Raw genomic sequence first — 21,720 nt, 5'->3', positions numbered from 1 at the left:
AGCTCACACTAGAGCCAGCAGAGGTTGCTCATATGGGAGAGGGTTGCTCATATCTTACATTTAAGATTGTTGTCAAGAGTGCAGACTCTGCCACATGACCAGGGCTCCCTGCAAGGGAGGCTGATGGGTGTCCACATTCCCAGCTACAACTTGGGGATCTCTCTGATTGTGTGCTTATTTATTTATTTATTTATTTATAGTTGGAGTCGGGGAGGAGCAGAGAGAGAGAGACTCTCAAGCAGATTTTGCACCGAGTACAGAGCCCAACACGGGGCTCGATTCCACAACCCTGAGATCATGACCTGAGCTGAAATCAAAAGTCGGATGCTTAACCAACTGAGCCACCCAGGTGCCCCTCTCTGATTGCATTTTTGGGGGACAATCAAGAACTATTATCTTGAGATCCGAATGTAAATGCCAAATAGGCAGTTGGAGATACAAGGCTGCAGTCCTAGGAGAGTTTCAGGTTGGAGAGAAACAGATGCTACCTAATGATATATGGGATAAAAGTATTTAATGATATTAGAGATTATCCACTACATATTTCTTACAGTGTAACTGGCCATTACAGAATCCTTTAGAATAAAGGAACGTGTGGGTGTTCTCCACTGACAGGCCCACCAGCTTGTGAGCTTTGGCCTTCTGGTGGCAGAGGATAGTTACATAAGGCAGGGTGGGCTGTGCTTGCCTCCACACCAGGGGCACACATCAATCAGCAGATGAAAACGTAATGAAGAGGGGTGCCTGGCTGGCTCAGTCAGTAGAGATGCAACTCTTGATCTTGGGGTTGTGAGTTTGAGCCCCACGTTGGGTGTAGAGATTACTTTAAAAAAACTAAAAAAACATAATAAAGGGATGTATAGCTTCCTAGGTTTTGAAACAGTTACATCACAAAGAGCAGTTTGGAGAACACTGTAATAATGAGCAGTCTTGGGATAGTAAAAAAAAAAAAAAGGTGCAGACGGTATGCAGACCACCTGCATTTGCTCTCCCATTACTAGATACGTGACTTTACGAAGGTTATTTCATCTCCTTTGTGCTTCCATTTCTTCCTTTGTAAAATTGGGAAAATAATAGTATCTACACTATGATTTTTTTTGAGGATTAAAGGTCAGTCTATGTGAAATGGTTGGACTAGTGACTAGTAAGCACTGGATTGGCGTGTGATTATGCTATTATTGTTACGACTCATTGTCTCCTGGGGGAGGCAGCCCTGTAGTCACAACAGAACTAAAGCACAGAGGAGTCTGATTGAGGTCTCGAAGCACAGAGATGGGAGGGTCAGGGGGAGTCTTCAGAGGGAGGTTTGTGTGTGGACTGACTCTTGAAGGATGAACATAGCTCACGAGCTGTGTAAGGAGAAAGCAGCGTCCTTGGCGGAGGAAAGGCAAAGTACAGAGGTGGAGAAATTTGATATGTCACGTGCTTGTGGTAAACAGTAGGTGGCCTGTGGGGCTGGAGTGTAGAGCATTCATAGTAGGAGTCAGGGGGGGGGGGGGGGCATTGGAAAGGTAGGCAGGGGCCACATTACTGTGAGCTCAGACGCATAGTGAAAACCGTAAGTGAAGAGGCAAAACTTGTGTTGAACCTGAGCACTGAACTTTGGAGGAGATGGTACCAGTGAAGACAGTGAGTTTTACCTTTTTCTTCTTTCTGAGCATGACTTTATTTATTTCTTTTTTAAGATTTTATTTATTTATTTTGAGAGAGAGGTGATGGGAAGGGCAGAGAGAGAATCTCAAGCAGACTCTATTGCTGAGTGTGGAGCTCGATGCCGGGCTCGATCTCATGACCTTGATACCATGACTTGAGCTGAAATCAAGAGTCAGATGCTTAATCGACTGAGCCACCCACATGCTCCTGAGCATGACTTTATTTATTTTTTTTAATTTTAAAAAGATTTTATTTATTTATTCATTTGAGACAGAGAAAGAAAGCATGAGCAGGGGGAGGGGCAGAATGAGAGGGAGAAGCAGACTCCCCGCTGACACGGGGCTCGATCCCAGGACCCCGGGGTCATGACCCGAGCCGAAGGCAAACCGAGCATGACTTTAGACATGGGTCCACCAACAAGCAGTGGCAGAACTGTGTACCAGAGGAGTCAGGGGGTGACAGGAGAGCCAAGAAGTAGAACCGTCACAGAGCCATGTGTGGTGGCAATTTAGGGCACAGGCAGTGACAGGAGTGACAATTCGAGTGGGCTGTTCATCCATTCAGCTAATGTTAGCTAAGTATTCATTGTGTACCACACACCCCAATAAGTAGATATTGAGGGCACAGAGTGAACACAGAGACAAAACCCCCTCTTCATCCTTCATTCCGTCATCCACTATGTATTTACTATATATATATATATATATATATACATATATATATACACTTTAAAGATTTTATTTATTTATTTGACAGAGAGAGACACAGCGAGAGAGGGAACACAAGCAGAGGGAGTGGGAGAGGGAGAAGCAGGCTTCCCGCAGAGCAGGGAGCCCAGTGTGGGGCTCGATCCCAGGACCCTGGGATCATGACCTGAGCCGAAGGCAGATGCTTAACGACTGAGCCACCCAGGCGCCCCTGTATTTACTATATTATATGTATTTTTTCTGGAGTATTTTAAGGCACATCCCAGACATCATATCAGTTCACCTTTAAATATTTTAGGATGTCTCTCTCACTGATAAGGACTTTAGAAAACATAACCGCCATATTATTATCAGCATCTCATTTATCGCACTGTGCTATATAATAGCATCGTACTCTTTACTAGTCAGTACACATTCGCATTTTCCCCAGTGTTTTATTTTTTTAAATTTAAATTCAATTAGCCAATATATAGTACATCATTCGTTTCAGATATAGTGTCCCCAGTGTTTTAAAAATGTCTTTTTAAAAGTCCGTTTCTTTGTTCTCTCTTCTGTTCCATTGGTCTCTGTGTCTGTTTTTGTGCCAGTACCATACTGTCTTGATGACCACAGCTTTGTAATAGAGCTGGAAGTCAGGCATTGTGATGCCCCCAGCTTTAGTTTTCTTTTTCAACATTGCTCTGGTTATTCAGGGTCTTTTCTGGTTCCATACAAATTTTAAGATTATTTGTTCCAGCTCTGGGAAAAATGTTGATTGTATTTTGATAGGAATTGCATTGAATGTGTAGATTGCTCTGGGTAGCACAGACATTTAAACAATATTTATTCTTCCAATCCATGAGCATGGAACGTTTTTCCATTTCTTTGTGTCTTCCTCGGTTTCTTTCATGAGTATTCTATAGTTTTCTGAGTATAGATCCTTTGCCTCTTTGGTTAGATTTATTCCTAGGTATCTTGTGGTTTTGGGTGCAATTGTAAATGGACCATTTTCTTACACCATACACAAAAATAAATTCAAAATGGATAAAAGACCTCAATGTGAGAAAGGAATCCATTAAAGCCATAGAACAGAGGCAGCCACCTCTTCGACCTTGGAACAGCAGCTTCTTGCAAGACACATCTCCAAAGGCAAGGGAAACAAAGGCAGAAATGAACTATTGGGACTTCATGGAGACAATATCTTCTACACAACAAAGGAAACAGTCAACAAAACTAAAAGGCAACCTACGGAATGGGAGAAGATATTTGCAAATGACATATCAGATAAAGGGCTGGTATCCAAAATATATAAAGAACTTATCAAACTCAACACCCCCAAAACAAATAATCTAGTCAAGAAATGGGCAGAAGACATGAACAGACATTTCTCCAAAGAAGACATCCAAATGGCCAACAGACACAAGAAAAAATGCTTCCACATCACTCGGCATCAGGGAAATCCAAATCAAAACCACAATGAGATACCACCTCACACCAGTCAGAATGGCTAAAATTAACCAGACAGGAAACAACAAGTGTTGGCGAGGATGAGGAGAAAGGGGAACCCTCTTGCACTGCTGGTAGGAATGCAAGCTCGTGCAGCCACTCTGGAAGACAGTATGGAGGTTCCTCAAAAAGTTAAAAACAGAGCTACCCTATGACCCAGCAATTGCACTACTAAGTATTTACCCCAAAGATACAGATGTAGTGAAAAGAAGGGCCACCTGCACCCAGCAATGTTCATAGCAGCAATGTCCACAATAGCCAAACTGTGGAAAGAGCCAAGATGTCCATCAACAGATGAATGGATAAAGAAGATGTGGTATTAAAAAAAAAAAAAAAGGGGGGGGGGCGCCTGGGTGGCTCAGTCGTTAAGCGTCTGCCTTCAGCTCAGGTCATGATCCCAGGGTCCTGGGATCGAGCCCCGCATCGGGCTCCCTGCTTGGCGGGAAGCCTGCTTCTCCCTCTCCCTCTCCCACTCCCCCTGCTTCTGTTCCCTCTCTCGCTGTGTCTCTCTCTGTCAAATAAATAAATAAAATCTTTAAAAAAAAAAAAAAAAAAAAAGATGGGATATATATATACCACATCTTTTATATATATACATACATACAATGGAATATTACTAGCCATTAGAAAGGATGAATACTTACCATTTACATCGATGTGGGTGGAACTGGAGGGTATTATGCTGAGCAAAATAAGTCAATCAGAGAAAGACAATTATCATGGTTTCACTCATATGTGGAATATAAGAAGCAGCACAGAGGATCATAGGGGAAGAAGGGGAAAACTGAATGGGAAGTCATCAGAGAGGGAGAAAAACCATGAGAGACTCCTAACTAGGAAACAAACTGAGGGTTGCTGGAGGGGAGGCGGATGGGGGGATGGGGTAACTGGGTGATGGGCATTAAGGAGGGGAAATGATGTGATGAGCACCAGGCGTTATATGCAACTGATGAATCACTAAATTCTACCTCTGAAACTAATAATACACTTTATGTTAATTAAATTGAATTTGAATTTTAAAAAAAGTCGGTTTCTTTGAATCTAGATTCAAACAGGGCTACCCGTTGTATTTGCTTGACTTGTGTCTCTTATTAATCTCTAGTAGTTCTCCATAGTCCCTTTTTTTAATTGAGATTTTATTTGTTTATTTGTCAGAAAGAGAGAGTGAGCACAAGCAGGGAGAGCAGGCAGAGGGAGAAGCAGGCTCCTCATTGAGCAAGGAGCCTGACACGGGACTCGATCCCAGGGCCCCGGGACCATGACCCAAGCTGAAAGCAGACGCCCAACTGACTGAGCCACCCAGGTGTCCCTCCATAGTCCCTTTTGTAACCTTTCATGCTGCTGAAATTTTTTTGTTTTTAAATTATCATATGGTAGGGGAGCCTGGGTGGCTCAGTTGGTTAAGTGTCTGACTCTTAGTTTTGGCTCAGGTCATGATCTTGGGCTTGTGAACTTGAGTCCTGCTTTGGGCTCAGCGCTCAGGACAGTTAGCTTGTGCCTCTCCCTCCCCCAGCTCACTCTCTCTCTCTCTCTCTCTCTCACTCAAATAAATAATCTTTAAAAAAGTAAATTATCATATGGTAAAATTGACTTTTTGGTGTAGATTCATGTAACTCCTACCACAATCAGGTTACAGAACAATTTCTTCCCCCCCCCCCCCAAAAAAAAACTCTCCAGCACTATCCCTTTTAAGTCACACCTTTTGTGCCTTTATATTTGTTGGAAAATTGAGTCATTTGTTCTGTAGAATTTCCCACAAGCTGGATTTGGCTGATAGCATTCTCACAATGTGGTTTAGTGTGCTTCTGTAATTTTCTGGTAATAGATCTGAGGTTTGGTTAGATTTGTGTCCAATTTTCTTTTTCTCTCTTTTGATAAGAATACTTACAAGATGCTGCTGTAGTTTTCCTGTTGCGTCATATCAGAAGGAACGTAGTATTTGGTTGAATCACTTCTAGGATGCTGAGATTCATCACTGGGTTTAGTTGTAACCAGCTCAGTCCCTCTTTCGGAGTGCACCCCATCAGCCCCTCACTCAGTGACTTTCCTCGCTGTTCATGGCCACCACCTAGAGCTGTTATTTCATTAGGGATTCCAAAATGGTGATTTTCTAATTCTGGCATTTCTTTTGCATTTATCAATTTTAGTTCTCTTCTGATACACATTTAATGGGAGGAAAGGATCAACCAGGAAGAGACTGTACAGTCATTTTTAAAGAAGATTTATTTATTTATTTGAGAGAGAGAGAGAGAGAGAGCCAGAGCACAAGAGCAGGGGGAGGGAGAAGCAGACTCCCCGCAGAGCAAGGGAGCCTGATGCGGGGCTCTACCCCAGGATGCTGGGATCATGACCTGAGCTGAAGGCAGACCCCCAACTGACTGAGCCACCCAGGTGCCCTGTACAGTCATTCCTTTGAGGAGTTGGCCCTGTGTAGCCCAGTTGGGGGGTATTGAAAGAACCATTTGTAAAGACTTGGGGCACTTCTCCTGAAGAAGAGTGCAGCCTCTCCTTCCTAGCTGAGCGCTGGTGGAGCTGCGGAAAGGAGGCTGTCCTGTGCTGTTCAGGAAGCACAGTGGGGGGCTTCTTGGGACAAGAAGTTTGCCGAGTTTCTGAGTCTTAGTTGGGGCTCAGTTGGGGGAAAGGGAATAAGCTTTGAATTGGATGAAAGATGGACATTTGATCCTAGATTAGATCTATTAATATCCAAAATTATCATTGTTCTAACAGCCAAAGTGACACAGAAACCTATAGGAAACCTAATTATGCAGGTATATTCAGTTTGTGAACATTCACTGAGCGTATACCCCTATGTGTACTTTTTTATATGCATCTTCAATTTCAATAAAAATTTTAAAAGAAAGCTACAGGTTGTAATATAATCCAGACGTAGAGAAGGGAGATCTCACACAGCAGGTTTGCGGACAGTGGAGAGTTAAAAATAGAGATTTTAGCATTGTGCCCGTTTATGCCAGCGACAGGTTATTATCTGACCCTCTGTTGTGTCCAGTCTGATGTAGCCAGGTATGTGTGCTTGCTGGGGAATATTACCACGAAATGAATGAAAGTGCCATTTTGGAGCATTCCCTGCAGTTGGTGTGTCAGTGGAATGGAGGAGGCCATTGGAGTTGGGCAGGGCAGTTGAGAGGCTGTGACGCGAGTTCCCGTGGGGTTAGAGCACTGCGTGGGGCGGGGTTAGGTCACGCTTACACCTGCAGCCCACCCTCTCCTCCGAGGATGCCCATAGACAACCTCCTGCTGTGTATCAACTTCCAGATAGTCAGAAGCACCTCAGCCTCAACATGTGCAACCCGAACTCATTATCTTCCTCCCCAAACCTGGTCCTAGTCCAGCGTTCTCAGTCCCCGTGGATCATGTCCATCATACATTCAGTTGTGCAAGCCAGAATCTGGGAGTCACTCTTGCCTCCTCCCTTTGCCAAGCCCTGCTGATCTTATCTGTTAAAGGTCTCTTGAGTCCTTCAGCTTCTCTACATCCTCACAGTCTTCACCCTGGCTGAAGCTGCCTGGGCTCCCGCTGCAGGATCCTAATTGGTCCACCTTTGCCCGCTGCAACCTGCATCCAGTTCCCTTACCACGCTAAAGCTAATCGATCTGAATCATTCAGGATTCTCGTGGCTGGATCCATTCTCAGGAAGGTTTTCTAAGTGGTGGCCCCCAGTGCCTCCAGATGAGTGACCCCACTGCCCACGTAGATGGTATTGGAAGGCATTGGGAAAGATGAGCTTCAGCAAGGATGGTTTTGTGATGAGACCACCTCACTGGCTGCACCTGGTCGCTAGATAGAGGAATAGCCAGGATGCTTTTACTCCTAGGACATAATCCAGCCTCATCCACCCCAAGGGGAGTGTCTGGAATGTGGCCAAATCAAGAAGTCTGCCCATTCCCCACTTTTTTTTCCCTTCTCTAAGTTTTATTTCTGTGAGGCCTGGGGGCTCTGAGCCACCCAGAGGGATCACTTATCTATTGCATTGTTCCCCTCCCCGATTTCTGGGAATCTCACATCTTCTCATCCACATGTGAACCAGGAGAGGAGCCCGGTTCACACCCTGTTGCTGGGTGCAGCTGATTGCTCCAGAGATAAGCACCTGACTAGGTTTGGCCAATCATTCCAGGAATCTGGAAGGAAGGCTGAGAGACGTCAGCTCAGACTGATGAGGTGAAGGAGACTTCCTGTGTCCCGGTCCCAGCCTTCCCTGAGCCTGTTTCAGAGGCCCCGATGTATCTCTGCCCTTGGGCCCCATGTGAAATGCCAGGGCCCTTCCAGTAAGCTTTCCCTTACAAATGTAAGCTGGCTTCCATGGGTTTCTGTAACCGGGACTCAAAATAATCCCACCTCATGACTCCCAGAGAACACTGTCTGAATTCCTTTTTATGAGCCTAAAGACTGCCTGACATTTGTCATAAAATTGTTTTTCCCCTCATGGAGGAAAAGGTGGAAATGACAGATGGTACGTGTAAACCAGTAGCCACAGAGTCCTACCCCCCTCACAAAAAACAGGTGTTGCCGCAATGGAGGAACTTTGCTTTTGCAGAATTCCTACTGGAACTCTCTTCTTTGACTGTAAGTCCTATGCAGCTGTGCTTACTTACACTTTATTGTTGCTATTCAAGAATAAGAGGGAGTTGTCCTCGAACCTGCCCCTGGGTGTCCCCAGTGAAAGAACAGTTGTGAATAGATGTTCACACATGGAGTCAGGTGGCCATCACCACTGTCCCTCATTTCTGTCCCTTGGAAGGATCTGCGTGCTAGCTCCTCCTGAGCCCAATGGCACTCTTCCAAGAAAGTAGAGCATCCAAAATACCTGAAGGTTGAAAAACAAGAGATTTATCTCAGCCGAGGAGGGTTAAAACTCAGTTAGATATTGTTTGAATATTTCTTGGTTCTGATTTGGCTTGATGATAAAGGGGAGAATATTACAGAGAGAAGCCATTGACTTGTATCTGTCCCTTTTTGTCCTGAAAAAGGTCCAGCTTGTGAAGAAAGGTTTCCTTGGTTTGGGCAAAGTCCTAAAAGAAACTGGCATTGGGGTTGGTTGTGGGACTAGCTCTTGGGGTCAAGAAGGTAGTATCAGAAGGATGGGGGAGGGGTGCTGGGAGAGTCTGCCTCTGTCCCCCATCTTTCCTCCCTCCTTTGAGATGGTTGCCGTGGGAGATGGTTGCGTTCCCTTCTGTTGCAGCCTAGGGTTTCCTGGAGGTGCAGCTGGGAGAAGCCTGATAGCTCTGCAGTGCTACTCCTCACCTGTTTCTCAGTGCTTTGTCCCTTGCCTCAGTTCTTAGGGTCTTTAAGATTCTGCCCTGGGGGGGTTTTAGAACATGTCCACAAATCCTTTGACACTCCATCCACGGAAAGATGGGGTCTTTGTCTCCCCCTCGCCCTGAACGTGGGCAGGTTTGTAACTCCATGTGTAACCAATAGAGTGTGATGGAAATGATGTTTGAATTCTGAGGCCAGGTCAGAAAAAGTGCTGCAGCTTCCTCCTTTGTTTGCTGAACACTCATTTTTGGAGCCTGAGCTACAGGGTAAGAAGTGTGAGCCCTGGCTGTAGAAAGAGGCCATGTGTTGGTGCTATGGTCAGTAGCTCCACCAAAGGTCTCAGCAGACAGCCAGCATCCAATGCTGGACATGGGAGGGAAGGCAACTTCATGCGCATCCAGCCTCTAGTAGTTGGATCTTCCAGCCAGGGAGCCCTCCCCCCTGAGGCCCCAAAGGTCATGGAGCAGAGATGGGCCTTTTCTGCTGTGTCCTCACCTGAATTCCAGACACACAGAATCTGTGAGCAAAATAAAATGTTTGTTTGAAGCCTTTATGTTTTGGGTTAACTTGTTATGCAGTTAACCCAAAGTAATGAGAACACCCTCCCACACTGAGCCTCCCTCCCCCCTCTCTGTACAACTGAAAGCTTGGAGGGCAGTAACTGAGCACTCGTGGTCTCTGTAAGCAAGCTGGCTCCCAAGAAGAAAATAAATGGAGGGGTTAAGTCAGGCATTCCCATCTTATTCTTCCCATAATTACCAATGAGATATGGCATTCCATTGTCCCTGAGACCTGGAACCTTACAGGGACTAAGCTTCCTTTCCATCAAAGAAAAATCAGAAGAGGGACACGAGTGTTCACCTCTGTCGAGAAGTGTATTTTAAAAGTTTTTTTCTTCATTTCCTCCCCTCCCCCAATTATTTCAGTGTACTCTTTTATTTCTTTTTGTTTTGTTATAGTGTAATAATATAAATTATAGTAAAGTTAAAAGAATGAGTTATGATAAAAAGTTTTAAAAATTTGTTATAGAATTATATACAATGTAATATATAATAAAAATTTTGTAATAAAAGAATAAAAATTCTTTTATTTGATTGTTTTCATTGTTTTGTTCTCTTCATTTTCGTGTTCTTTCAAATGTTTTGTGTTCCTTGGATAGCTCTTCATACAAGTGTGAGGCATTACAGAGCTGACTGGGAGCTCTGAATACATAGGCAGGGTTTGAGAATGTGTGGGCCTCTCATAGGGAAACTGGGAGGTGAAAGGGCTGTCTTTGGGTATACCTCCAAAAGTTAATTAGAACAGAGTTCTTTTCTCTGGAGTAGTTTAATTCTGCAGACAAGAAGTGCCCTGTCTCCTGCTTTGGTAGTGTGAGCTACTTGCAAATCTAGGAACAGGTTGGGGAGGGACTGGCTTCCCCATCATTCAGCATTAAGTGTCACTTAATCTCCCTGTTTTCAGGCTGTTGGGGAGAGAAAATTTTGCTATACCCTTGAAAGATTCTTCCAGTTGCTCTAAGAATTATATTGACATAAGACAGATTAACAGGAGAAAATCAAATTTAATTTCCTATGTACGGGAACCCCACATATATGAGAGGTTCACAGATAGGTAAAATGAGGTATATGTGCCATCCTAAGCTAAGGAATGGGATAAGGGCCTGGGGTTCAAAGAGGAGGAAAGCAATTCATAGGGCAATAAGAGGAAGAACAGATGCTTGGTAATCAGATATCTACCCTGCTATTGGATGGGTCATTCAGATAAAATTTATCTCTAGTGATAACTCTTATTTTGGGAAAGACCCCCAATTTAGATTCTTCTAGGTAGTTAAGGGAGGGGCAAAAGTTTCTCTTGGGCCCAGAGGGTCTCTATTGCCTTCAGCTCAAAATAGTCCACATGCCAAAGTGGCACATTTTGGGGAGACTTGTCCTGAACCCCTTCAAGTCCCATACTTCACCTCACTCCCTCTACCCTACCTGGTATCCCCAAGCCCAGAGCATCTCGCTCCTTCAAAAGGTAAACCTCTCGATCTTGCAGTGGGAAAGGGTGCCAGCAGGTGTATGTGGGATAGGTAGGGATTTGGTGGTCTGATCCCTTAGTACCTCACTTTGAAGTACCCTCTCATCTTGGCCTTGTGTCTCACCCACAGCTTTTGTGGTGTCTTGACTCTCCAAGGGCTGAGCCTTCCCAGGTTCTGGTGGGGTTTAATTGTCCCCCTTCCCACAACACCCGTCTTCAGCATTAGGAAGATTAAATTGACCATCTAGTCATGGAATTCAGACCCAAACTCAGATTTGTCCATCCTCAAACCTCTACATTTATTAGTTTATTTTATGAAATTAGAATAACGCCTGGTAAACCTGAGAAAATAGGATTACCAGAGGAGCCAACTTCAGAATATAGATGCAGGATTCCTTTTTTAAAAATTTTATTTGGCAGATGCAGGATTCCTGAATAAAATGTTAACAAACGGGGGATGACTTAAGCATCTGCTTTCGGCTCAGGTCATAATCCCAGAGTCCTGGGATGGAGTCCCGCATCAGGCTCCTTGCTCAGCAGGGATCCCGCTTCTCCTTCTTCCTGCTACTCCCCCTGCTTGTGCTCTCTCCCTCCCTCTCTCTTTCTCTCCCTCTCTCTAACAAATAAACAATAAAATAAAATCTTAAAAAATATTTTTAAAAATGTTAACAAATGGAATCCAGCACAATATTGAAAAATCTACGCATGGTGGATAACTCAGTAAAGAAATGCCAAATAAAATGAGATACTACTTTTGATTGTGTGTGTGTGAGATGAACTTGGAAGGGATTTTAAGAAAGATACTAGCCGGGGCGCCTGGGTGGCTCAGTTGGTTAAGCGTCTACCTTGGGCTCAGGTCCTGGGATTGAGCCCCACATCAGATTCCCTGCTCAGCCTCTCCCTCCGCCTCCCACTCCCCCTGCTTGTGCTCTTTCTCCCTCTGTCAAATAAATAAATAAAATATTTAAAAAAGAAGATACTAGCCATTGCAGGCAGTGGTAGAGGAAATAGGCATTCTCCTATGTTTCTGGTGTGAGAGTAAATTGGCATCACCTTTCAAGGGGTAACTTTTTACTATATGTGGCAGAAGTCTTAATATCTTTTGACCCAGAAGTTCCACTTCTAGGAATTTATTTTCAGGAAATAATTGCCATATATGCAGAAATTTGGTATAAGGACATTCATTTCATGGTTTGTTTTTTTTTTTTAAAGATTTTATTTATTTATTTGACAGAGAGAGACATAGCAAGAGCAGGAACACAAGCAGGGGGAGTGAGAGAGGGAGAAGCAGGCCTCCCGCAGAGCAGGGAGCCCGATGTGGGGCTCGATCCCAGGACCCTGGGATCATGACCTGAGCCAAAGGCAGACGCTTAACGACTGAGCCACCCAGGCGCCCTCATTGTTGTTTATAGTATTGAAAAATTGATAACAATTTGCCCACTAATATGGGCTTCATAGGAGAGATTATAATATCAGACATAAATTATGTTGAAAAATAACACCATGAAATATGATGATGATATGCAAAGTGAAATCATGGTTTGAAACAGTATGTTCTCAAGTTTTTGTACTATAAGGGATTCTTTCTGTTGCAAAAACTCAACTAAGAGTGATTTAAGAGAAAGAAAAAGAACGTATTGATTCATAATCCTGGAAAGTCAGGGAGTATAATGTCTTCAGGCAGGCTGGACCCTGGTGCTCAAGGATCATCCTTAGTAATGTGCTTCCGTCTCTTAGTTCAGCTTTATTTTGTGTTGGTTTTACGTTCGGGTACACTTTCCACAGTGTTGTTAAACAGGGTGTATTAGAGTTTTCCAGAGAAACAGAGGCAGGAAAGCCCAGGGGTGTAGTTCAAAGGACTCAGAGCCAGAGAGCTGATGGTGTAGATTCCAGGCTGGTTCTGAAGGGCTGTGAACCAGGAGTGCTGAGGTCAGGATAAGATGAATGTTCCAGCTTAAGTAGTCAGGCAGAGAGCGAATTCAACCTTTCTCCACCTTTTTGTTCTATTCAGGCCCTCAGCAGGTTGGATGAGGTCCATCCACATTGGGGAGGGCCATCTGCTTTGCTCAATCTACCCATTAAAATGCTGATCTCTTCTGGAAACACCCTCACAGACACACCCAGAAATTATGTTTAACCAGCTATCTGGGCATCCTGTGGCCCAGTCAGGTTGACATATAAAATTAGCCATCACAGAGGGCCTACCAGCAGCTCTGGGATTATATTACAGAAAAAGTTTTTCCTTCCAAATCATCCCAGCCAAAAGCCCAGTGCTAAATCTCTTTGACCAGGCCTGGGTCATGTACTCCTCTCTTCAGCTGAGAGATGGTGTGGGTCCCACCTGAATTTTATAATAATGACAATAGCTAAAATTTATTGAGTACTAATTATGTGTCAGATTAGGAATCTGAGTTTGAGTTCTCTGATTAGATGTGTCACCTTGGGCAGTTCAGTCTCCCCATGCTTGAAAAAGACACACGGTCCGTGTCCTTAGTATTATTTCACTTACTCCTCTTGACAACCCTACTGAAATAGATTCTGTCCTCATTTTACAGATGAGGAAACTAAGGCTCAGGCACTTTAAACATATTATACACAACAAAAGAATTAGCAAATGGAGAACCCATTCATATGGGTTGAGAATGTGGGAGGAGGCAGTTCCCCCAAAAATCAGAGGCTCCTTGGAACGTCAAAGACAGCCCAAAACAAAAGCAAACAAAAGCAAAACAAACAGCCCCACAGAATATAGGGATTTGAAAACTCTATAAATCTATCACTAATATACTCATAAGGGCATAAGAATATATTCCACTCATATTTTAAGAAGAGGATGATGTAATCATAACTTTAAGAGGAAAAGAGCCCTTAAAATTAAAGCAGGAGAGTAGACCTGGAAAATGTACTATAAGAGTTGGAAGGTCAATTTGAGGAAATCCCTGAAGAAGACAAAGAGATGGAAAAAAGGAGAGAAAAGATAAGCCTGGATAATATCTGAATAATAGAGTTCTAGAAAGAGACAACAGAGAACATTTAGGGGAGGCAGTCATCAGTAAAACGATACAGAAACATTTACCAGAACTGAAGGACTTGAAGTTCCAGATTGAAAGGGTCCTTCAAATGCCCAGAAAAAAAGGATGAAAAGAGACCCACCATGATACATCATCATGAAATTTCAGAACACTGGGGCAAAGAGACCTTAAAATCTGAGGGGGCGGGGAGAAGGGAGAGAAACATAAAGATCATATACAGAGGATGGACAATCAGATTTGTCTTTGCATGCTCCGAAGAACAACACTGGGAGCAAGAGGACAACAGAGCAATGCCCTCAAAATTCTGAAGAAGAATGATTGCCACCCTAGTATTCTTCACCCAGCTGAATTATCAATCAAATATGAAGGTAAATAAAGACATTTTCAGACATGCAAGATTTCAAAGTGTTTCCCTCCCATGGATTCAGAGCAAAGCTACTGGAGGCTGTGCTTCTTGAACAAGAAGGCATGGGACACCTCAGATAAGAATCTGACCCAGGGGAGAGGTGGAGGGGATCCTTAGGGTGAGAGTGATGGGAGAGTCCAGGGGGCCAGCCGTGCACTAGATCCAGAAGGTAACAGTTTGGATCGAAGCACTGTGACCGCAGAGAGACATGGCGAGAGCTGCCACCATTATTACCCCGCTACCACCACACTAACCTTAAACCAAGGACGAAACGCCCGGAGAGTCTGACCCAAGTTTTTCTCTGTACTTATCTTATTTTGACCACATGTTGATGAAGTTCCGGCTCATTTCTGCATGCCCCGCTGCCTGATGTGCTGTATATATTGCCTAGAAATGTTGAAGGAGAAGTCATGGTGAACTGAAAATAACAAAACAGCCTCCCTCTCTGGACAAACACCTAAAACCTGGTCCATGCCATGGTGCTGCCACATGTCTCAACTATGCTGAGCCTGATGCCTGGTTTTACTCAACCCCATATTCAATGATTTTCCTGTCAAAGGCTCTTGTAAATGCTCAGGAAAGCTGAAGCCAGCTAGTGGCCCAGAGACCATTCAGCTTAGCTTCTCCATGAGCTTCCCTCCAACAGTGGTGGCATCAGCCTTTCCTTACAGTCCTTAATTGCTGCTTGCTGCTCAGATTTTCAAAACTTAGTAATATTTAGGGATGCATATGTAGGTGGAAAGCTAAAAGGGAAAATGGGAATGATCGGCACAAAAGTCATCACAATGGTCACTGCTGGGGGTAGAGAAGAGACTACAATTGAGGAGGGGTAGACAGAGGCTCCAGGAGGACTGGCCATATTTTATATCTCAAACTGGCCGGATGATTGTTTATCCTATTAATATATTTAAATTGCACAAATGATTTTATTCTCCCTTCTATTTGCATGATGCAGTTCACAACAAACCATTGAAAAAATCAGGTGCTGTTACTCAGTAAAAGGGGAATGAATGTGGAAAGCAGAAATAAGAGATGTTTATCCAGAGTCTTTGGAAGATGAAAACACCTGCAAAAAGAAAGGACAGGGCAAGGACATTTGTGCCCGTCTCTTTTTGTTGCAAGGAATATAGAGACCTGCTCAATTTAACTCAAGAAAGGAAAGGGGCTGTTTTGAGCCTACATGTGGAATGAACTGGAATGATAAAACTCAGGCAGTTTTTTTTTACTCTCCCTCCAGGCATCTCTGTGTCTCTGTCTGTCTACTCTGTTCCCTATTGGCCATATCGTAAACCTCCCCCAAATTCATTGGCTTAAAACAACAATCAGCATTTATTTATTGGCTCATGATGCTGTAATTGGCAAAGGGATTGGCAGGGATGGCTCATCTCTGCTCCATGAAGTGTTGGCTGGGCCAGCTTGACTGGAGCTGGAGGATGTGGATGACTTCACTCAATGTGTAGCTCCTCAGCTAAGGTGTCCAGAGCAACTAGGGGCTGGTGGGGCCAGTCTCTCCAGCAGGGCTTCTTGATATGGTAGCTCAGGGCTCCAGGAGAGGTAAAGCAGAAGCTGTCAGGCCCTTTGAGCTCTAGAACTGACACCATGTCACTTCCACTGCATTTTGTTGGTCAGCGCAAGTCAATATGGTAAGGAGGAGAAACAGATTTCACCTCCTGATGGGAGAAGTGGCATGTGCTTACAAAGATGGGAAGAATACTTGGCAGCTGTTTTTGCAAATAATTTTCCCTATCTTTTCTCCCACCACATAATTTTGGATTACATGATCCACTCATCATCCACTCATGACCTATTCATGATCCACTCATGATTTTCTGTCACCCCCAACTTTACTGCTAACTAGAAAATGCTTTTTGTGTTTTTTAGGTCCAAATTCCTAAGAACTGATTGGTTCAGTTCATCTTTTTGCCCCACATCCGTGCTCAAAGGTCAGAGGCCAACCTGTTCTTTTTCTCAAGTTTTTAGTTTGAAAAAACATTAAGCCTTCAGAATAGTGGCAAGAATAAAACACCAAATGGCTGTACACCCTTGACTTGGATTCACCCATTTTAGCATTTGCCACATTTGCTTGATCACACTTTCTTTTTCTATGCATATGTGTATGGAGTTGGTTGGAGACATCATGACATTTTACCATTAAATACTTTAGTATATATCTCTTGAGAACAAGGGCATTGTCTTATATAACCATAATCAAATGATCACACTCATGAGATTTAACAATCGTATATAATCTAATGTACACCCATATTCATATTTCCACAGTTGCCCCAATAATGGCCTTCATATATGATTTTTTTGGATCCAATATTCAAACCATGATCACAAGTAGAAATTAGTTGTCGTGTCTCCCTAATGTACTTTTATTTAGGCAAGTTCCCTGGCTGTCTTTCATCTTTTATGACATTGACTTTTTCAGAAAGTCTAGGCCAGTTGTTTGCACAATGTCTTTCAATTTTGGATTTGCCTAGTTATTTCCTCATGACTAGATTCAGCTTAACCCTTTTTGGTAGGAACCAAACTAAATCAATGGCTAGCCCATTGATTGGCTGCCCTTAGACAGTTGCTGGACATCACCTGTCTGTGCTCACCCCTGCTGCTCCTTTCCCCGCTTCCCTCAGGTTCCTTAGCTCAGAGGCTTCTGGGTAATCTGGCCAACAGAAGGCAGTGGTGGATGATTGGAGAGTAGGAGAAGGGGAGGACGGGGACATTTCCCCTATTTCTCTGTCCCTGTGAGGTCGTTGACTGTGGCTCCTTCTCTTCCATGAGTGTCCTGCTCCCTCCAGACAGACCCTCCCTCTGTGGTTCCAGCTCCCTGGAAATCCCTGTCCTTGGTTCTGGCTCCGGCTGGCCCCGACCTCCATGCTCCAATAAAACCTCCCTCTCCTGCTGCCCCTTCAGCCCTAGGGTAGCAGTGGCTTCCGGCTGTTGCTAACCTCTCCCTTGCCTCACCATCCTGTGGTTGGCCTCTCGGCTTTTCCATTTCCTGTGTAACCAATTTTCTTTATTTGGCTTGAAGGGCCCAGGGTGGTATCAGTTTTCCTGACTGCACCCTGACTAATACAGATAGGGTGCTCATCCTTGGTCTCATCCGAGCGACATGTGGACTAGGGTTACATGGTATCAGTTAAGGCAGCCGTAGGGGCTCTCGGAGGGGAGATTCCTTCACAAGGAGGGGTAAGCACTAGCCTCTCCCTGCTTACACAGGAAGGGAGTGTACACAAAGGTAACATCTCTTGGGTAGAATTTTAGATGATTTCATATTATTTCTTCTTCTTTTGTTTATCCAAATTACCTACATTTTCTTTTTTCTTCAAGATTTTGTTTAATTATTTATTTGAGAGGGAGAGCATGCATGAGCACAGGCAAGAGGGGAGGGGCGAGGGGGGAGGAGCAGAGGGAGAGGGAGAGGGAGAAGCAGACTCCGCGCTGAGCACAGAGCTGGACGAGGGGCTCCATCTCACGACCCCGAGATCATAACCTGAGCCGAAACCAAGAGTCGGACACTTAACCAACTGAGCCACACCAAATTACCTACATTTTCTATGGTGGTGGACATGGATTGTTCTGTCATGAAGAAAAAATTGCCAGCGTTCCACATTTAGGAAAGGAGAGGAAACAGTCATGATGCCGTGCACAGTAAGATACACCAGAGAATATGGAAGCGGCTGACCCCCATAAAATCACTTTGGCCCCTGAGTCTTTTTCTCCAGCTTTACTGAGGTATAGTTGACCAATAAAATTGTGATAGATCTAAAGTGTACACCGTGATGATTTGACACGCATATGCAATAAGAAAGGATTTCTGCAATAGAGTTAATGAACGCATCCATCAGCTCCCATGCTTACCTTTATTTATTGATTCGTTTTGGTGCAAACACTTAAGTTCTACTCTCTCAGCAAATTTCAGTTGCACAAGGCGGTGTTGCCAGCTCTAGTCACCATCTTACACATTCAATCTTCAGACCTTACTCATCTTGTAACCAAACGTGTGTGCCGTTTTCCAGCCTGTCCCCATTTGTCCCAACCCCCAGCCTCTGGCCACCAGTCTCTTCTCTGTTTCTGTGTGTTCCACTTGAAAATTTTTTTTAGATTTCACATATAAGTAAAGCCAAGCAGTATTTGTCTTTCTCTGCCTGGCTCCCCAAATCTTCTAAATTAAAAAAAAATAATAATAATGAGAGTCATTCCATATAAGATAAAATATGAGGGTTAACAAGAGATTTCTCTTGTGAGATTTATATAAGATGCTTATACTCTTTTGTTTATCTGATGTAGTTCAAAATATAATTGAATAATTTGAAAAATCTGGTACTGTAACCATAAAAAGGGGAAACGGCTCGGTTGTTGAGGGTGATTTTCACATAATCATGCAGGCCTACAAATGAGCAAGGCTCTAGTGAGAGGGAAATCTTGCTAGTTCATATGGATATGTTTACATTTAACAGGTAACTTGTGTGATTGTTTATAAGAATCGGAGGCATGTTTCGCGTTTTTCTTAATCAAATCATCTTAGGGGTTTTGGAAAATGTATTAACTGAGAGACTAAAGGATTCAAAGGGATATTAAAGCAGCTGAAGATACTAAAGCAGATTTCTCAGAAATCTGAGAAAATGAGTAAAAAGTCGCAAGAAATAGCAGTGGGAAGATTAAATGGGACTCAAGGCTAAAGTAATGATGTACTAATTGTGTCTAATTGAATTTAAGTTAAAAAAATAAAAAAATGAAAAAAAAAACTGCATCAAGGAAGACAGGAACTACTGGAGAGAAAATGAACCATTGGAAATGGGAAGAGAAAAAAAAATACGGGGTTAATCAGCTAGTACTGGATTGGAATAGTCGACAAGCAGTTCTCACAGCAGAGCCTCACATAGAAAATGTGCATCGCAAGTAAGAACACAGCCAAACCCGCTTTCCGTGTAGCCCAGTGCAGTCTGGTGCAAAGTGTCTGGAAGAATCAAAAGAAGACCTTTTCCTAGACGTTTAACTGTGTCAGTGACCGTCAGTGAGTCATAGCAACAGACTTTTGACTTCAACCTGCCTTTACCTGCCTAAGCCTGTACCCCGTCATGGTCTAATTACGGCTCTCTCAAGAGCGTATCCACTGGGCTCCCAAGACGCTGTACGTAAGAAGAGTAAGATGGTTAATGATGCTGCCCGAAAGGACGCGCCTGAATAAGCGAGTGAAACAAGTTCACATTGTGCTGTGAATTATTTACGATGACCTCTTTGTAGTGCGTGTTTAGTGTTGTTACAGTTTATGAACGTAGAGGGAAGTGTCCAGTCGAGGTCAGGCCTGGTTGTCTCTCCCACCCGCACCGAGAAAAGAACGAGTGTTGAAGGAGCATCTCTGCCCCTGGGAGTCTTCTCCTTGATGGACGGAATGGAGAACGTGATCTGGGCCGTGCGGTCCACAGGTTGTGAAGGCTTGACAGGTGCTGGTGTGGATCCTGATGAATTGTTCCATTTCCTTTACTCTCTCCCAGCTTTCATCCTGAGTGAATGTCTCACTGGAACGACATCCACTACTTGAAAGAGACTTCGTGTAAGTGGCTCGGCGGTCATGACATCCTCCTGACACATCAGGAAAATCTGAGCCACATGGTCCTGGAGGGGAAAACGCAGACCTTCTCAGCAGGCCTAACACTACCTGAGTGAGAACACAGATTGCATGTTTATTAACTGTGTGGCTCAGGCTTTTTCTTTTAAGCATTTCCCTCTCTGTTTGCAGACATTCTGGATCACAATTATCTTCCACATTGCCAGAGACACTCTAAAGTAACCAGCACTGGGTTTGTAGTCGTGGGTGATACATAGGGTCTGGCACCACTCTGAGCGTGGCCGCTGGTGTTCCTGGAAATATCTAGGACAACTGTCATTTCTGGAAATACCTGAGGCCTCAAAGTATCAAACAGGCATCTGAATGGAAAATGCATCTGAACTGGGGTCGTTGCATGGTGGGATTCTTTGGAAATCTGTTGACTTGCAGTTCTGTCAAAAATATAACAGCCGCAGGGCACCTGGCCGGCTCAGTCCGTAGAGCGTGCGACTCTTGGTCCCAGGGTCATGAGTTCAAGCCCCACGTTGGGTGTAGAGCTTACTTTTAAAAAAAAATTTTTTTTAATTGAAAAAAATACAACAGCCATGTACGCCCATAACCCGCCCTAGAGTAATCACACTCCTAGTCAACACTCCAAACTGCTTCCATGTAGAGCATGTTAGTTATGTACAAGCAGGAATATTTTTAGGGCATCGCTGTTCCCCAGCAGTGAAACTTTGCCAGGTCCTCTCCTTGTTATGCATTTCAGTCGCTTTCAGGTGTCCTCAGAAAGCACATCTCTTACAGAATCTTGTTCTTTTTTTTTCACGCTCACTCAGTTGAACTTCCTCTCCTGATTTCTCTAACCAGGACCAATAATTCACCTTCATTTTAAGAAGCACATACTTCATGAGTTAGGTATCCTTACATTCTTTCTGAAGACAGATCTGGTTTGGTTTCTAAGAATGAAGATCAGAAGTGCTATCACTTATATTTTGTAACTGTTTAATGAAGACCACGCTGATTCCAAGGTTTGTTTGGTTTTTTTAAAGAATACTCTTCATATCCAGAGTCTACATTTCTTAAATTAATAGATTTTATTTTTTAGAGCAGTTTCAGGTTTACAGAAAAACTGAGCAGAAAGTAGGAATCTATTTTTTGAACAGAAATAATTCTTCTTCTTTTTCTTTTGAGATAGAGAGAGAGTGAGTGGGGAAAGGGGCATAGGGAGAGAGAGAGAGAGAGAGAATGTCAAGAAGACTCCCCGCTGAGTACAGAGCTTGACTCAGGGAATTGATCTCATGACCCTGAGATCATGACCTGAGCCAAAACCAAGAATCCAACGCTTAACCAACTGAGCTACCCAGACGCCCCTTGAACAGAAATTCTTAAGAGCTCACGAAGCTCCAGGGCTCCTGTTCCAACGAGTTTATGATAGTAGACTCAATATCTATAACCAATAAGCCAATAGCCTATCACCCAGTGCAAATTAGTGCCCCTCAAAAATCCCTGCGTGATAGTTTTGCTTTAAATCACAAGGCTGTAAATTGCAGGTTCTATATGTTCTTTTACTCCGCCATTTCCATGCTGTAG

At 43.7% G+C, this 21,720-nt stretch overlaps 1 protein-coding gene across 3 annotated transcripts in view; it reads left to right on the top strand.

Moving 5' to 3' along the window:
* LOC116649185 (arachidonate 12-lipoxygenase, epidermal-type-like) overlaps positions 1-21,720 on the top strand; it is a 99,444-nt gene that overhangs the window by 32,268 nt on the left and 45,456 nt on the right. Inside the window, exon 4 of one of the 3 annotated variants that reach the window (XR_004302638.1) lies at positions 20,075-20,242. The exons of 1 other annotated variant lie outside the window; for it this stretch is intronic. The gene's annotated coding sequence lies outside the window, so the exon portion shown is untranslated. The remainder of the gene's footprint in view (positions 1-20,074; positions 20,243-21,720) is intronic. One more of the 3 variants, XR_004302639.1, reaches the window with a different exon arrangement.

The sequence above is a fragment of the Phoca vitulina genome, unplaced genomic scaffold (assembly GCF_004348235.1).
Source record: "Phoca vitulina isolate PV1807 unplaced genomic scaffold, GSC_HSeal_1.0 scaffold47, whole genome shotgun sequence".
Taxonomy (NCBI): Eukaryota; Metazoa; Chordata; class Mammalia; order Carnivora; family Phocidae; genus Phoca; species Phoca vitulina.
Note: the sequence above shows the minus strand (reverse complement) of the source record. Positions and strands in the feature narration are given on the sequence as shown.